A 15,471-nucleotide genomic window follows, 5' to 3' on the forward strand; every position below is an offset into this window, starting at 1 on the left:
CCGTTTAATAATTAACAGAAAGCTGGTAAATCGGAAGTAAAAGTGCATTGAATCGGATAGAGGAACTACACACTGTTTGATCAGTTAAAAGGGGGACTTGATAGGTACGGAATCGCTAATCAAAATGCGTTTCTCATTCTTGAGTGACAACAAGTCGATTCCCGCCGCGGAGACGCCGAGAAAAGCGCGTCAATCTCAATTCATTGGCCAACGAAATTATATCATTAAATCATTCGTCGCGAATTCCGAAATATCATAATACCATGAGTTAATAATATGGCAAATATTATAAATCAAATGGAATTAATTATTTTGATATACGTCCCCGCGAGTGCCGCGTTTAAAATGTCATTCTGCGAATAACAAGACGCCGTCACTTGGTGTGAATAATTCTCGATAAAATTAGTTTCGAAATCAGTTAATATAAAAAGAATATAAATAATTATTTTTTGACGGAATCTTTAACGTAGCGCGAAAATTATATTATATTATTTTAATACACCGTTTATGTTCTATGTAATATTTAATATAATATTGTTATACATCTATATATTATATATAATGTTATACGTATATTATTTATTGCTTTAGTTAAAAAAAAAAAAATACTTTTTGCCCTACACCGTTGCAGCAGCTGAAGGAGTCGTCGGAAAGGTATTTTTTATACGTACATATTATGATATTAGGTATGTATAAAAAATATATCTTTCGTTCGATCTCTTTTGATCGACCAAACGTGAAAAACCGTCATAATATTTTCACCGCCCGCGCAAATAAATAAATACTCAATAATCCGATATTCCGCGGTCGCAATTATTTTTCCGGAACGAAATCGTTCGCATTCCACACACATGTACATATAATACTGATAAAATAATAAACGGACAAAGACGTGCACAAACTATTTTATCTTTTTCCGTATGCAAATGACGCGGGCAACGTGCAGTGCACTATATATTATATTATTATTATTATTATTATTATTACAATGTGTAGACTGTAGAGATAGGTACCGACCATAATATTATATATAATATTATAATGTTCTGGCGAAACGAGATCGAGCGACCCGCATCACGTTCTGTGCTGTAAAAGGATGCACGCAAGAGTAAGTACTACGCGATCAGTGATCCGAAAATTTCAAACCGCAAAAATGCAAAATGCATAATAATATTATTATATTGTATACATATAGCTAGGTACACGTGAATGTTTATAATTTTAACGCAACCGCCGACGACGACCAACTATATACAATAATATAAACACTATCCGACTATCGATTTGAATGCAAAACAATTGACCGACATTAACACGACTATAATAATAATAATAAAATAGTAGTAGGTACCTACTTTAGTAGCTCGTTTCCTATCCTTATACGTAGTGCGTAAAATACGTAAATGGCATTCGACTTATTTGTTCGATCAGATTATTAGCTGTGCAAGTAGGTACCTATATGATATTATTATTACTGTTGAAAACAAAATCGAAAGAGAAAATCGTTTGCAATGCGACCACCTCGGTATTTGTCAACTGCGCCGAACATTATTAGTTTAGACCATAGGCGTGCGCAGGGGGTATGCAGGGTATGCAGCTGCATACACTGAAGTTCTGTGAGGGGCGGACATCGACTCTGGAAAATTGAAACATCCAGTTATCAGTTATCAACTACCAAGTATTTGCGAAATACATACTTCTTGTATTATGTAATGGTATTTATTACAATATTTTTTTCATTAAACAGTAGGTTTTTTCAATATTTGTGAATTGTGTATACATATTATCAGAATTTTACGAGCTTAAAATAACTTTCAGGGCGCGTTGTTGTCAGCCTTCTGCATATCCTGAAAAAGAGGCCTGCGCACGCCTATGGTTTAGACTCTTATTACCTATACCGAAACATCGTACAAAAACTGCATTGCATTATTAAAACGGCGCCGACTGTCCGAGTCCGAGATATTGTAGATAAGAAAAAAGTTTGTACCTCCGCACTTTGGAAAGGCGCATAACTTTACAGGCGGCATGTTATCACATCGACGATGTTAACGCATTTACGGTTTTTACGAGTTGTGTTTTTTTCTCCGCAAATTATGCATCTAACTTTATCGATGTGGTCGGTGCAATTGAAGCATACGGTCTTTCTTATTCTTGACAATTTCCATCTCCTCGCTCGCCATAGTTTGTAGTGTTATTGATGAGCATACCTGCAGCTACACGACGCGTAACGTTTTCGCCAGGTCACGTGATAGCGGTACGGATGAAAACGACGACTTTTGCGAGGGATTATGTTTATGAATTTTAATGATGCGCAGGACAACTTAAGTAGATAATATAATATTGTTTTATTAACGTACGGCAGATAGGTATATATATAGTGTCGTCTGTTTGACGACATAAGAAACACGACTACCTGTAATTCTCACGTCATCCGCGTACGTCCATGTATATGTATATTTATAATTATATAATATCGAATCGTGTCAAGAATGTTTTACGCGAGTCGAGTTTGCACACCTGGCGCGAATCATGGCCCTGGTACTTAGGTATGGGTACCTACCGTATACGTGGTATACGTTTTATTTGAACACCGCTAAAGCGAAAACGCAAGTCATTGAAATCCGAGCTCTATCGCGGCTCACTCGCATATAATGCAGGATTGTCACACGTGGACCAGTGTCGAGTGCACAACTGCACTATACCCACGTTAAAGTAATCAAATAATTATAGTAAAAATAATAATAATAATAATAATAATAATAATAATAATAATACAATGCAAATATTTCTGTTATCATCACATTGTCCCTCCGAGTAGGTATAGGCTGCCAAAGCTGGCGGTCAAAAATTCAATAATTATTACAGCGCACTTTAAGCTATATATATATTATATATATAGGCTTAGTAACATATTGGATATTTTGTAGACTGTTCTCCGGTTTCGAATCTACCTATTGCAGTGTTCACGTGTCCTTCTAGTGTCCGAAATCAGTTTCGAGTCGGTTGAAAATCGATTTGAATTGTTTATGTTGGCTTACTGCGAGTGAAAACTAACTTGACGTTACTATATAGATGAACGTACTAAATATAGCTGCAAAAAACTCAATATAATTTAACCCCCGACCTCCTCGGGGGCTGCAGGATGAATGATAAGATTTTTATTAAAATTATTAAAAAAAAATGTTTGTCAGACCGAATACGGGAACTTTCAGACTGAAATCCAAATGGAATAAATAACAAACCTATAATAACCTTAAAACCATAACAAAATAATATCATCCTTTCGAACACCGATTCAACACTTAATCGACGCCAAACTTAACGCGTATTTCGTATCACCAATCTGTCCGATGTATAGTATTAAATCGTCATAGAATTTATATCATGAACCACTTGATAGATTGGTATTTAAAAACGTATATATATATACACATGTATATGGCCAGAAATAGTAATTAATAAATAATAATATAATATTGCGAACAACTAGCCTTGAAATCAAACAGACAGTATACATATAGCGACATATTCTGTCTCGACAAAAACATATATATAGTATAATATTGGATTTTAATAATAATACCTACGTATTATGCATGTTTGGTACTCGTACTAAACATTCAACGATCGATCGTTCTTCAGTACGGCGTTTAATCGATAAACGACGATAATAATATTATAAGCTTTCATTATAATAATAATAATAATGATATCGTCTTTACGCGTCTTGTATTATTATCGATAGTCAACTCTTTGGTTAACATTGTTTTAGACGATTGTTTTCCGTTGGTTTTCAATAGATTTCCTTCCATGTACATAAATTAGGTATATATTTTCCATTCGTACGAGTGGTGCGTATTATAACACAACTCGGGGGGCCAGTTACGATATAGTAATAATAATATTATTACGACACGATGACGTTTTCGAATCGACGGCCGCCACCGCCGTCGTCTATTATTATCGATAAAATACGTTTAAAACGCATCACGTCAATGGCGTAGAAATAAAACGCGTCGCGCGGGACGTTAGCAGTTTTCTGGCCGCCACGAGCACCACCACACGACAATGAAATGATATAATGTTACGCGTTATATATACATATATAATATAATACAATGTTATATACATATAATAGTTCTTATATACCTAAGTATTATATGCGAGCGCACACACAGACACACACGCACACGGTGCTGCAGTATCCCTTCTGCAAGCGTTCACAAAACCAATATAACGTTAGCTTATGATTTATATGGCGTGGAGGGCGATTCGAGATGTCGGGATCACGATTAATATTTTCGATGGTGGTAGAAGGAGAGAGAAAGAACGATAGAGAGAGAGTGCGTGTGTGTGAGTGAGAGTGAAATGGGGGGGGGAGGGGGAACAGAGAGAAGTATCACTGGCGTGCTACACAAAAGCCCCTAGGAATGCCTTATACACCAACGATCGTCCAAAGTCGTCGACGACGGACGACGGGGCGCGAAGGGGAGACGAAAAGGCCCGCTGTTTATCACCAGTTTTAATAATGTCCCGAAGAGTAAATCACGAGCCGCCGCCGCCGCCGGACAGCAGATGTTTTGTCGCCTCCTCGCGGGTTACGCTCCGCTCAACCTTTTGACTTGCATATATATTATATAGGTACACTCACCGTAATATAAAATATATAATGTATAAATTTATTATTATTATAATAATATCATACCTGTCTGCCGTGTATTCTGTCCGACCGACAACAGCGAGTTTCGCGCTAGAAGGGGTGGAGGAGGAGGAGGGACACGATAATGTATAGAAACATCGTCGTCGTCGTATAATAATATATAATGCGTGTGACAATATACACATTTTTACGGGATGAAGAGGTCTTTTAATAAACACGCAGTATCTTTCATACGCGTATCCGTTTCTTTGTAAAAATGAAAAAAAAAAATAACAGTAACAATAATAAAGGAAAAATGTACTACTCCCTCAGGTATATTATATACGAGTCAGCTGCTGCTGTCTCTTGTACCGCGTCGCACAGTTGGCCAGCACTCCCGCTGAGAAGGTGACTATATATGTGTGTGCGGTGTGTGTCGAGCTACTGGCAAGGAGGAAAAAATAACATTTATAATAACAATATTATATTGTTGTATACGTTCGTTTTCGGGTTTATTTTTTAATGAACCCGAGTATATGAAATATTATTATTATTATTATTATTATACCCCGAGTTCATCAAACAAGGCGACGACGAGAAAAAAGGCAATGCCGGGCCGGGTGGGTATGGTGATTTCGTCTCCCGAATACGATTTCGACCCGACGACGTTCCAGATATGGACAAGTGGGCGGCCGTTGTGGTGCAGGCCGTATTATATTCAGATTTTTACGAGTCTAAAAATAATAGTTTTTTTTCTTTACCTTTCAACGGCCAACCGGATTTTTAAATATTTTCCATGTCACCGTGCACCGTAGGTCGAAGGTAACGCTTTTTTTCGAACGTGTAGTTTTTATTTAATTTTAATTTATTCGTAATTGATTTGCCGCCGTCGCCGACGAGGTTGTAATAAAAATATTATCAATGAAAACCAATTAAAACAACGGTTAAACGGAATCGTAAATTCGTTTTAAATATAATGCTATTTTAGAATATAAATAAATATTATGTGCGTGTATGACTGTCGTTTTCCAGACGTAAATCAATGCAAACCAAATTACTCGTACTCCCCTTTGAAGATTATAGTATTAAAGCTACTCAGTAACCATTATGGTTATTGCCATTATATTATGTGTGCAGTTTAGATACAGTTGCCCTAAAAGAGGTCTAGAAAATTCCCATTTGACTTAAAAGGTTTAAATCTGACACACAAATTAAATTACATCATGTGTCTGCGTATACATATTTTCGTACTCGATTTAAGCACACATTATAAATAATTCATAGGACTGCTATAAAAATACAGACTTTTTCTAAATCGTAATATATTTATCATTATTCTTCCCCTCATTCATCACGGTGTTTTTTTTTCATGTAGTATATTTTATTATAATTATTATATTTTATATTGTTATTCAAATCGTATGAAACCTGTTCATTAGAATTATTATGTTTTCATTATTAATATATATCTAAAAAAAAAAAATATTAAATATTTTTTGGTTTTTACTTTATAGTGCTATCTAAGTAGGGAAAACTCAAAAAAGTTGTTGAAAAATTAATTTTAGACGTCACCGGTTGTTATAAAATTATACAAAAATAAATAACAAAATGTTTAAATGTAAAATGTATACACGAGTGGTACAAAAATTATTAAATTAAATGTAGCCAACTAATGTACCTTGTTATGCTTGGGTGAATGTAACAATTATTTAAAGTTAAAGTAGTTTATGTACAAGCTAGTTTTAGCATTTTGTAAATAGTCGGGTTACACTTGAACCCGCGTTAGACGGAACTATAATAGTATACATTGTAACATTACTTTGCTTTTATTGTGATTTAATTGTTGAAATATTTTAATTTAATTAATTGAAAATTAGGTCACGTTCTTATTGTTTTCTCGTTTAATTGTGTAAATTGCAAGACTTCAGCAGTGTCAGATACATTGGAAATAATATAAACAATAATGTGGCGAAGTCGATTTTCTGTTATTTATAGATTCAATGGAATACATTTTGTTCCAAAAAGTTATCAGTATTATTAACCATTCTTTCCATACCACTTTTATAAAATTCAGAAAATTACATAGTATAGATTGTAATTATTATAATACTGCAATCATCGGGAATGTCTATTAATATTATTAAATTATGATGTGATTTAAGTTCACTTCTGGGCGTTTTATTAACGCATTTTTGTACACGCATTAGTATTAAAATATTTCCTTTAAAACGATAAATAAAATGTAAGCGTGAAATGAGAGTTGATAGTGAATTCCGGTTTAACATTCAATGTTTTCAAAAATTAAAGAAGTCTTATACTATTTCTCCTTTACCAATTTATTAGAAACATTAATGGCCGTAAAATTCGAAATAAATGAAAACCTGTTTTTTTTTTTGTCATCCAATTGAACGTTTTTATCGATAAAATCGAATTCTTAAAAGAAAGGTAAATTTATGTGAATGGCTTATTTTTGTCTCTCTGGAAAAAAATAAATATATATACATAAATAATATATACAAGTATTTTTATTTTCAGACGACGTTTTACATCATTATAATAATAATACAATACCTACCCGTTGATCGCGGAAGATGCTTCCGTTTTTAAAGTTTTCCGTACACCACGCCCATCATCAATTCTCACGCCATTAATTACGCTACGTTACAGATTTCCACTACCTCTAGCCCAGATTTTCCCTATAATATTATAGTCAGCGTTACGTACCGCCGAACACACTATCCATTCAATATAGGTATTGTTTCGCGGAGTATCCTTTTTTTTTTTTTTTAGGGGGAGGGGCGATTGTTATTATTTTAAGTATTGTATTGAAACAGAAATAATATATAATATGCACTCGTGTTCTTATATCATACGAATCGTTGGAGAATGAAAAAAAGAAGTCGTGAGAAATCATAGCTACATCGATACGCATCATAAAAGCATAAAAATAAATAACTCAATCGTCTCCGGACTGGACGACTGCATACGTATGTAGGGACACACGTTCTTATTTTTCGATCGTTTGAATTCTTTTTTCTCATCGTCTTTATATCTCATATTATTGTTATTAAATGTTTTTTCACCGCGTTCGTCTATCGTGCGCGTTTGTGTCGAGCCGCTCCGGATTCCCAGCTAATACGATCTGGACATATCTCGCGATCGACGTTATCGTCGTCTGGAGTATTCGGGTCTCGGGTTGAAAAATAAAAATTAAAAAAAAAAAAAAAAACAAACGGAAAACGTACACACTGAAAAAACCGGACCGAGTTTAGCGAAATAATATGCTGGTGCGAATCACCCGTGCAATATTCTGCAACACTTGTTATGTCATTATAGACGCGCGTGGTTGTTGCTCTCGTCCGGCTATGACGTCTTCGTAGGCATTGTGTTATAATAGGCATTGTAGTCGTCGGTCTACATACAGCCGCATGGGCAAAAATGAAGGGCAAAAACATACACGAAACTTCCGACGAGAATATTATTGTTGTCGTACGACCGTCGGTGGCTGCAATAACAGCAGCAATATATATACGAGCGAGTGAGCGACAAACACGAGATTGTAAAAAAAAAAATACCAAAAAAATATCATACTCAAAAATTATAACGATGACGACACACGGGTTCAGCCCCATTGTTCTGTGGTTGAAAATTCCTCCGGCCCGGTTTTTTTTCAGATGCCCGTCCGTATTATAGTCGGCTCCGTCACCGATCCGAATTTCATTTTTTGGCACCGGTTTTCGCATTGCCTTTCCGGTCGATCGACCAGCCCCGACGTCATAAATCAGTCAATTAAAAATTATATTTTCGGCAGCGTCGCTCAATAATTCATCGTTATCAATCAACGAGAAAGGCAAAAGTGATTAGTTCACATGTTCTCGGACACGTTTTGCAGTGTATCGTCTGATCTAAGATATGACCGGGATAGGTACGATGGGCAAAAAAATAACATAGGTATCTTGGACAGCTGATAGAACCGTTAAGACATTATAAACAATAATTGCTTATTTTATACATTTATATATACCTATATAATATCAGAGGACATATAATAAGAATACAAGTGACGGTCTGTTTGGTCTGGGCTTAGCCTGTTGTTAGATTGAGTAAACCATATGAAATTAAATACAAAATATAACCAAAAACGTTGTGTTTTATTTTTTTATTTAAACATTAAGTTTTTGATTTACCGATGTTGTTTAACATATTTCACAAACACATAATGAATAAATCAAATGTTGATTAAATATAATTTTTTAATAATTTATATCAAACATAAAATTATTGTTTAAAATATATTATTAGATATCATAATATAGTTACCTACTTATAATATTTTATTAGATTTATAAATTGAATTTCTTTTTTGCTGATCGTATTACACGAGAAGATGTTTTCTTTATTTTAGTTATTCTGAAAATCTCGAGGAATAAGTTAGTAGGCATAGGTAGGTACTATGGTTATACTCATACACACATAAAAAAACGAGTTTTCCATATATTTTAAATCGTATTACTTCCAGTCAAGTATTTTGAATATTTTGGCAATAGTTCTGAAATACGGTAGCAATACCATAACTTTGCGGAAACAATAAAATCGTATATAAAATATGATTTTATCGCATATGTTATTGTAATGTATTCTGTCTCTCTATACAACAATGTGGTTATTGATATATTCAACGGAGTTGTAAAGCGCTGATCGACGAATTCGAAAACTTTCGGGACAGGGGTCATATAATATGTTTTTTTTTATTTTTTTTTTATATATACGAATGCAAATTTTGAGGGGTGCACTGCAAAATGGTCACACACAAACACGCGCATCGAAAACAATGGTAGTCCCATCCCGAACTCCCAAAGGATTCACGATCCATAATACAACCGACATCGAATATTTATACATATATATATTATTTTATTGTGACACGACGAGAAAGGCTTGACGTTTGACTGCAGGATATGTGTGTATAAACCGCAAGGTAGGTTTATTTATTATTTTATAATACCTCCGGCTGAGTTCTCGAATTCGCTGCCATAATAATAATATATCCGCGAGGTAATTAATGCACAGAGAATACCTACATATCATAAAATATATATATATATCACCACGCCGCGACGTGTATATCCGTATTATCGTATATTAGTTCCTATACGTTTATTAGACTTCAAACTATTACTCGCGCATAATATCATAATATAATTGAAAAAAAATCTTTCCATTTTTTCCCCGCATTTTTCCGTTGTTTTTTACTCGCGTAAAATTAAATCGTTCATTCGTGCGAACATGACGATAAAAACAAATTACGGACGGCCCAAGGTAATCGCGTGCCCGCGTAAAACTGAATAGGCAATAACAAAAACACAGCGCGGGAGTGGGCGAAGCGGGTGGTAGGCAAATGGAGAAAGTATAGGGTTTTGGGGTGCTGCGTATATAATAATACGGGAAAAGCCAGGCGAGGACTGTGCGCGTGCGCACGGGAACGGCGGCTTGATAGACGACGGGGGTGGCGGCCGGGGTGCGGGGAAAAAAACGAAGGGTTCTGTGGAAAACAAGAGGATTTCGGTAATATTCCGTCGAGCTGCACAGCACGGCTCGGCTATCCCTTGCCGTCCGCACACGCCGCCGTCACCGGCATCGGAATAGCCGAAAATTCCCCGGACGGGTCTTCGTGGTTGTAATTTCCAGAAATCCCCCTTTCGTACCTTTCCAGAAGATAATCCGTCACGACCCTCGTATATAATAATACCCACTGTGTAGAGGATGTTTTAAATCTTCTCTCCTTCTCCCATTCCTATTCGGCCCTCCCCTCTTTTCCGGCCGTATACCTATATGGATATATATATATATAATGTACACTATATTATTCTGTCTACTTCACCTCAACGCCGAGTCCGCGAGCCCCTAATAACACGGAAAGCCGTGTGTCAAGTTTTCAGCACGTCGACGAGGGTGCTAGACTCCATGGCGTATCCTATAATATTATAGCTGCGTATGCCTACGCGTGCTGCGTTACAAATATCAATGATGGTTCAGCCGATGATTATAGAACGACCGTAATTATTGTTACATCGGTTAGCCGCGGTGATTATTAAGATGATTCGTTTTTGAACGGCAGTTCATCTGCGTTTGATTGATTAATACATGTTATTATACACATGCACAAATAATAGTCATAATAACATTATGTTGTATTAAATACATCATAATACGAAAAACAGAAAAATACAAAAAAAAAAAACAAATTGAAAATAAAAATATAAAATAAAATTGAATTTTTTTTTTTTAACGTAATATTATCACAATTGTTTATTTATAATATTAAGTTTTTCCATAACATTTTATTGCTGTTGATTTTTTTCGTACTTTTTTAATGAATATTTTTAATTTACCTATTACACATGTAGTATTTTTTTCTTCTTCCATTATGCTATGACGATTATTACTATTCTAGATTATAATAATATCACTTAAAAAAAAAAATTTAAAAAAAATGTTCGTCTTAAGTGTTATATTATACACTACACATCACGTACAGTGAGAGGAGATTATAAATTACGGTATGGATCACCATAACCACACGTGCGTTGTCTGAAATCGAGAATATAAAATTTAATATCCATTAAAACGTCGTGCGTGCATTATGTATATATATTTCGTATTTTTTTCCACAGAAAGGAGCACACGTGTGACACGTCTTCCTGAACTACGGATTGTATTTCTCATCGGCGGTATGTATACTCATTCAAAGGCACCTCCACTCGCACCTATGATGCATAAAACTTATAAAATAACACGCAACTGCTACGTTGCAGCACGTATCCTTGACTACCCAGCGGTGGGACCTTGTGAGTTTCGATTTAATAATATATACGATATTCGTTTATAGTTTTTTTTTTCTCGTCAGTGTTTCGTTTGGAGCGCCGCGGAAAATCTATCGACAAAAGACAAACAAACCAACGGAGACAAACTGATAAATAACAAAAAAACAAACCAAAAGAAAACAAAAACAATTCATGCGATTCGACGTGACAGAGCACCTGTACCGTGTAAACTTTATCCCTCGTCGAATAAATCTCTTCGTTTGGACACTTTCATCATTCCCAATCGAATGGAAACTTTTATCTATATCATTGCGTATAATATGAAATGCGCGTACCCATTTATATATATATATATATATATATACGCGGCGAACGAGATCCGTGAACCGTATAAAAGTTGGGCGGCCGGACGTTGTCGTTTCACGGCCGATACGCGTCGCAAAAGTTTTGTCCCGGTTTTTGTAGTTTTTTCTTCTCCTCTCCTCCCCTCTCCACAACCAACCTATACTCGTCCGATGGCTCACAGCCACCGCTGCTGACCGACCCCTAGTCGATTACAATTTCGGTAATGGCCGACCCCGAACGGGAAAGAGTTTTGCGCGATACGCGTGGCAAACGGTGGACAACCACGCACCGCCCCACACCCTCCTCGTTCTCCGGAAATGGATGTCCGGTTAAACTTAAGTGGCAAACCGTTATTTATTAATAGGTCCCGCACGTTCGGACAGTACGACGGTCGTGAGGGACGTAGTTCTGGGGACAAGTGTCGTGTGTTCCCGGTCCTCGGTTCGCAGACGCTTCTGCAGCCCATCATCCCCACCCACTCTACTCACAAAGAACGACCCACTACTGACCGTCACACGGTTATTTATCGCCGACTGCTCGACACCTTTGTTTTTCGTTTCTATTTCGATTAAGCGCGTCGCCCGACAGCAGTTACCATATTTTATTTTACTTAAACTGTGAAAACCGTTTTTTGTATTACCAAATTTTTATAAATTATTTAAGTTAGATTTCGGAATAATATTGATCAACTATAAACTCCTTAATAGGGACAATACAGGACGCTATATATTCAAAACCAGTACCACAGAATATTATAATACATTAAGTAATGCATAATACACATTCGTATAATACAATATGTATATCTCTAAGAAGCTGACATTAGTTTTCATCTATCCGTATTGTTTTGTTTACCTATAGTTTATAAAGAATGTGATGTATACCGTATACGCCATAATACAATATGTTCGATCAATGTAGTTTTCGAGTCATCGGGTTTCCGGCGTGCTTAAATTCCGCTAAATCAGAACGCGCGTGGGTTTTACCAACGTTATCACACCGTATAGTCACACGACTTTATAGGTACACGACGTCCAACACACTTTTTGCAGTCAGTTCCTCTCACAAAACACAAATAGTTAGGTATGTTTTTGTAATGACTAATGAGTCATCCGTACTTTACAAGGTACAGATAATCGAATTAAGTTGAGTGTTGGTTTTAGTCATCGAACCATTCACAGAGAATCATCTTATAAACGTGACGTGTAAATATACATATATTACATACTATACTTATTACCATCTATGATGATAAGTATTAATAAAAAAACGATTAATATTAATGCAAATAAAATATTTTTCTAATTTTTTTGCAATCAATCACTTATGCAGTCATACCTTATATTTTTTTGAATTTAGATATACTTTAAGATTTATATTTCATTTTAAGATTTAACTATTATCTTATAATAATTTTGAACATAAATATTATTTTTAATATTATATTTTTACTTCATAGCATTTTTATCAGATATAATAAAATACTTTCCTGTTAAAATGTAAATTTTAAAAATACTCAAGTTTATTCTTTGAAAATTAATATATTTTTAAATTTGAATAATTATATTATACGTTCCGTTGTAATACATGTTTAACATTTTTAAATGGTTTAATATTATAACTACAATTTTTGCTAATGTTATTTGTAACAGTGTATCAAATATAAATAAAACTGTAACGATTTAATTTAAAATGAATAACAAAATAAAATCATACATATAAATTGAAAAAAAAAGAAAAGAAAACAATACGTTTACTTTACCAATGACTTTTCCCTTTTTGAGTTTGGAATATTTTCTTAGTATCGTTCAGTATTAACAATTCCTCGTTTTTCATCCTATCAGTCTGAGCCTTTCAATAGTCCTGACTAGATTAAATGAAAAGGGAAGGGGTATTGCATTGGAGCTTTACATTCCCCTTACTTCGTCTGCAACATTGAGAATTAATCTCAAGAACTCTCGATCTTTACAGGTATATAAGTATAATTTATAAAATACATTAGATGTCGGCCGCCCGAAGGGAGATTTATCATAGTTCACCCCCTTCAACCGAGAGGTCCACCTCTTAACATGTTAAGACTTTTAATACCCTGTATCATATAATATATATATATAATAAGCCTCTTTCTCACTCTCTCCTTCTCTCCCATCCCAGGAGGGTCATGTAGGTTAAGAGAAATACAATTTACTTATCTGTCACAGTGTACGGGTGACACGTTAATGGCAGCCACACTGTTACCTGCATGAGGTGAAGAAGAGTTGGCCGGGAGGATCGGTTCTATCTCTCTGGGGGCTTTCCACCGGGACTTTGGCGTATACACCTTCTTATCGCGTGAATTACGTAGTTTCGTGGAAGATGTGAACCACGAGATTTATATATGGAGAAGCAACCAAACAGCGGTGGGCAGGCAGACAGACGGGCTTTGGGAGTTTAATTAAAGCGAACCAAAAGTTTTGCCATAGCTTATTTTAAGCCCCGGGGCCCACGTACGCGGACCCCTCTACAATTATTTACTTATACGTGCTTACGTTTTAATACCCAACCGTCATATGTGATAGTGTGTTAAGACATTTTTATTCCCATTCGAAACATCGTAAAATCTTGTAACCATATATTTTTCAACCAGACATGTTTCAGTGTTAGAACAGTAGGGATATATACATTAGTAATTTTATATGAGTATGCAAACCGTGAATGTAGACTAGTTCTCTGGTCGATATTCCGTTCGGGTTTTCCCCAATAACCCATCCTACAATTATTGTGTTGAGCGATTAATTACAATTGTCTGAAATAATTGTTTAATATGGTACACTGTACGAGTTTGGTGCCTATTGGCTATTTCAATGTATTGTTCTTTTACAGAGTTTTAAATTACATTTGAATTCACATCGTACGGTACATCATCTATATCACACGAATACATCAAAAAGTTTGCAACCAACTTTAAAAACAAATTCAGAACTATAGTGACCGAAACTTTTGTATAAAACGTATTGCATGGGTGAGACGACTTTTTGTTCTGTTATGAACTTAAGCATTGTAATGGTTGACATCAAGATCCTAAACAATAAAAAACCTATTTTGTAAATTAATCCCTAATTACTTGTTAACTGTTGTGTCACAGTTGTACCTTTTGGTTTTCAAGCATTTAGTAATGATAACGGCTAATTATATGACTCGACAGATAATTTAATTATATATTTTGTGTTTTACATTTTTGTTGAAATATTACTTTAGTTTCAGTAGCAATTTGTCTTTTTAATATTTTGGTTCTAATAACATACTATTATTCCGTTAAATGTAAAGGTAAACAAAGTAAATGTATACCTACTGTAACCTATTGTTTATTTAATTCCACAAAATTCAAACTATTTTTATAAAAGTTAAGTTGAACTATCACTCCAACTGTTTGATAAAACGAATTTATTCCAGAAAATAATATTTATAAGTTTAATATTTTTATTAGTAAAACCGCATAATACTAGAATAGTTAAATATAATAAAAAACAATACAATACATTTGTAACTTTAATCTAATATAATTTTGTATTTTGTTATTCAGATTGCTTGTGTATATAAAATGATTACTTAAAAATTACTGAATTTTACCCAAATATAGTATTCAACATTTAATTTTTTCTGGGTATGAGGTAGGAAAAATCA

General features: G+C 34.8%; 2 protein-coding genes across 3 annotated transcripts in view; one reads left to right on the forward strand and one right to left on the reverse strand.

Moving 5' to 3' along the window:
* Positions 1-15,471, forward strand: part of LOC107165019 (nucleolar complex protein 4 homolog B) — a 567,342-nt gene that overhangs the window by 271,468 nt on the left and 280,403 nt on the right. The gene's annotated exons all lie outside the window — the stretch shown is intronic.
* LOC107166865 (protein sax-3-like) overlaps positions 1-15,471 on the reverse strand; it is a 74,051-nt gene that overhangs the window by 53,327 nt on the left and 5,253 nt on the right. The window lies entirely within an intron of this gene.

This window comes from Diuraphis noxia, unplaced genomic scaffold (assembly GCF_037042655.1).
Source record: "Diuraphis noxia isolate RWA-SAM2 unplaced genomic scaffold, SU_Dnox_SAM2 contig0005, whole genome shotgun sequence".
NCBI lineage: Eukaryota > Metazoa > Arthropoda > Insecta > Hemiptera > Aphididae > Diuraphis > Diuraphis noxia.